Raw genomic sequence first — 4311 nt, 5'->3', positions numbered from 1 at the left:
AAGGAGAGAGGTCAAGAATCACAGATGTATTACCAACAGAATATAAGAGATGGAATAGACAATTTCAGGTGGAGAAGTTACTGTAGAAGAGACTGACACAACTGTCAAAGAAAACTCAAAACATAAAAAACTCCTAACACACCCTCAATGAACGAGCTAGAGAAAGTACCCAAGGAGCTAAAGGGGTCTGCAACCCTACAGGAGAGACAAAAATATGAACTATCCAGTCCCACCAGAGCTTGTGTCTCTAGTTGCATCTGTAGCAGAGGATGGCCTAGTCAGCCATCAATGGGAGGAGAGGTCCTTGTTCTTTCAAAAATTATATGCCCCAGCACTGGGGAATGCCAGGGCTAGTAAGCAGGAGTGGGTGTGTTGGGGAGCAGGGCAGTGGGAGGTTATAGGGGACTTTCGGGATAGCATTTGAAATGTAAATGAAGAAAATATCTAATAAAAATTTTTGAAAAAACAAAAAAACTCCTAACCCAAAGCATCTGGGAAATTCACCACACAATGAAAAGACCAACTAAATCGAAGAATAATCAGTAAAGAGAACAAAGATTCCCACATCAAAGGACCTGAAAATGTGTTCAAGAAAATCATAGAAGAAAACATCCCCAACCTAAAGAAAGAGATGGACATAAAGGTACAAGAATCAGATAGAACACCAAATAAATGGGACAAGAAAAAAAAAATCTTCTCCTCACATAACTATCAAAACACAAAATGCCCAGTGCAAAGAAAGATTATTAAAAGCTGCAAGGGAAAAAGCCAAGTAACATACAAAGGTAGACCTATCAGAATTACCCCAGACTTCTCAACAAAGACTGAAAGCCAAAAGAGCCTGGTCAGAAGTCATGCAGACTCTAAGAGAACACAAATGCCAGCTCAGCTACTAGACCCAGCATAACTCTCCATCGACATAGATGGAGAAAACAAAATATTCCAGGACTAAATCAAACTCAAACAGTATCTCTCTAACAATCCAGCCTTAGGATCCTGGAAGAAAACCTCCAACACAAGGAAGATACCTGCACCAGTGAAAGGACAGGATACTNAGCATCTCACAACAAAGTCAAAAGCAGAGAACCACAAGCACATAAAACTACCTACAAAAACAAACATGTCAGGAACCAACAGTCATCTCTCTTTAATATCTCTCAATATTAATGGACTCAACTCACCTATAAAAATATATAAGCTAACAGACTGGATACACAAACAAGATCCAGCATTTTCCTGCATACAAGAAACACGCCTCAACAACACAAATAGGCACTATCTCAGAGGAAAAGGGTGGGAAAAGGTCTTCCAAGCAAATGGTCCACGTAAACAAGCAGGAGTTGCCATCCTAATATCCAATAAAATAGACTTTCAACCAAAGGTTGTCAATCGCGATGAAGAAGGACACTTCACATTCATTGAGGCCAAAATCCAACAAGAGAAAGTCTCAATTCTGAACATCTATACGGCAAATGCAAGAGCACCCAAAATCATAAAAGAAACTTTATTAAAACTCAAAACTCACCTTGAACCCCACATAATCATAAACACCCGACTCTCACCAATGAACAGGTCATTGAAACAGAAACTACACAGAGACACAGTGAAACTAAGGGAAGGGTGTGAAACTGGAAAGCTTCTGTAAGGCAAAGGACATAGTCAAAACGACAAATTGGCAGCCTACTGATTCTGAAAAAAATCTTCACTAGTCCCACAGTCCATCGAGTGCTAATATAAAAAACATATAAAGAACTCAAGCCTGTCTGATCCTGCCACCACCATGAATTGGGCCTAAATGAGCACCATCAAAATGAGGTCATTAATTACACGTGTTTTTCTTGTCCAGAGAGATGCTCAAGAGGTAAAAGGGTAGATTCCTGCTTTCAAGACCTCAAGCACAGCATGCTTGTCAAGGAGACTTTCACCATAGATGAGGTTTCAGAAGTGCTAAATCGGCTGCAGGCTGTGGTACCCAGTGAGGTGCAGTCCGAGCTCATCAATACAGCTTACATCAATGTCCTATTCCTATGGCAGCTATTCTCACAAGCTGAGAAGTGGTGTCTAAAGCTACAGACAGGCATCTCTGAACTTGAAAACAGACAACTATTAGAACAAGTTGCTGAATTTGAAAGGGCAGAGTTTGCATCTTCAAATAAAAAGCCCATCATAGATAACACAAAGCCTAAACTTGTTCCGATTGAGGAAGGTGGAACAACAGAGCTCCTAAGCAAGGAAAATTTAAGACTTCAACAAGACAATGAAAAACTAAAGTCAAGGCTGAAGACCACTGAAATACAGGCTGTAAATGCTCTGGATGAGAAGTCATAATTGGAAATAGTACTCCAAAGTTTACAGCTCGATCAAGAAAACCAACAGGATTTTCAAAGGCCCAAGACTTGGATGACTTGGAAAACACAGTTACAACTCTTAGGAGTGAAATTCAGAAGACACTCAATCACAAGACAGAAAACCAAAATTCTTTGGAGGAGAACTTAGCAGAAGCCAAACATGACCCCCTCAAAGTACAGGAGCAGCTTAGCGTGGCTAAAAAGGAGTTAGAGAAGAAATTTCAACAAACAGCAGCTTATGGAAAAATGAAAGAGATTCTCACCAAAAAGAATGTTCTAACCAAAGACCTATGGAAAACACTGACAAAATATGAATCTGAAGATTATAGACTACAGGTTTTGTCTAGAACCGGCCACACATGAACATACAAGTTATCTCCATCCACCTCAGGCATGTATTTTGAAGCATTTTGTCATGTTCTCTTCCTTTTCCAATGTTTAGGCTTTCCTTGTAATATTAGAACATTCATTCTTATCTTCCATTCTGTATTTGTGAAGAGAAAAAGTGTAATGATTCTTTTCTATTATCCCAAATACTGCTTTGTCAAATGCTCCAGAGCCTCCATGCAGTTTGATTTCTTCATGGTAGACAGCAGTTTAGAGTTGGAAGAAAAGCCATCCTTTTGCATCGGTGAGTGAACCTTTTAATGTTAGAGAAGCTGGTATCTTCTTGTACAGTCCCCTAAGTGTAAAGATAAATACTAAAGTTATTAATATTTACAAAGAAATATTTTATTTTTAATAATAAAAAAGAACTCAAGAGGTTAATCATGAAAAAAACCAAACAACCCAATCAAAAAACTTGGTATAGAACCAGAGGATTCACAACTGAGGAATCTCGAATGTTTGAGAAACACCTGAAGAAATGTTCAAAGTCCCTAGTGATCAGAGAAATGCAAATCAAAATGACCTTGAGATTCCACCTTACACCATTCAGAATGGCTAAGATCAAAACCTCAGGTGACAACATATATTGGAGAGGATGTGAAGAAAGAGGAACACTCCTCCATTGCTGGTGGGAATGCACACTGATACAACCAATCTGGAAATCAATGTGGAGGCTCCTCAGAAATTTGGGAATAGATCTACCTGAAGACCTAGCAATACCACTCTTGGGAATATACCCAAAAGATGCCCCCACAATCCACAGGGGCAACTGTTCCACTATGTTCAGAGCGGCCTTATTTGTGATAGACAGAAGCTGGAAATAACCTAGATGTCCCATGGCAGAATGGATCATTTACACAATGGAATACTATTCAGCCATGAAGAATGAGGATATCCTAACATTTTCAAGCAAATGAATGGAACTAAAAAATATTACCCTGAGTGAGGTAACTCAGACCCAAATGGATATGCATGCTACGTACTTACTAATAAGTAGATATTAGCCAAAAAGGAAAAGAAAAAACCCATACAGGATACACAAGATACAGTCCACAGAATTGAAAAGGCTCAACAAGCTGATGTACCCAACTGAGGACTTCTCAGTCCTACTTGGGAGAGAAAAGAAAGCAATCACAAGTGGGGAGGGAGGAAGGGACCTGGGAGTGAAAGTAGATGGGGGTTAGAATGGGGAAATTATGGGGTAAAGGGGAACCTGATCTGCTATTAAATGAGGGAAAAGGACTGAAGCCCTAAGGACCAGCAGAAAGAATGTAAAGAGGCAACCTCAGAAGATTGAGGGGACACCGCACTCCCACCCTGCAGAATGCAGCAGACAACTGAGAGGTGAGAGACTAGCAGGATTCATAGGTAGGGACCTTTGATGAAATGTCAGACAGTAGGGAGAGGGAACTTATAGAGCCCACCTCCAGCAGGAAGACAGGACATCAAGTGAGAGATGGGGTTGCCATCCCACAGTGACACCTCTGACCCATAATTGTTTCTGTCTGAATGAATTGCAGGGATGGAAATGGAGAGGAGCCTGAGGAAGAGAAGGTCCAGCAACAGGACAAACTGG

The 4311-nt window shown here is 40.4% G+C and overlaps 1 pseudogene; it reads left to right on the top strand.

Annotated features, from left to right (window-relative positions):
- Positions 1-1779: 1779 nt before the first annotated feature.
- On the top strand, positions 1780-2711 carry LOC110302349 (annotated as a pseudogene).
- Positions 2712-4311: the final 1600 nt, after the last annotated feature.

This window comes from Mus caroli, chromosome 9, assembly GCF_900094665.2.
Source record: "Mus caroli chromosome 9, CAROLI_EIJ_v1.1, whole genome shotgun sequence".
NCBI lineage: Eukaryota > Metazoa > Chordata > Mammalia > Rodentia > Muridae > Mus > Mus caroli.
The sequence above is the reverse complement of the archived record's forward strand: the minus strand, read 5'-3'. Positions and strand labels throughout refer to the sequence as shown.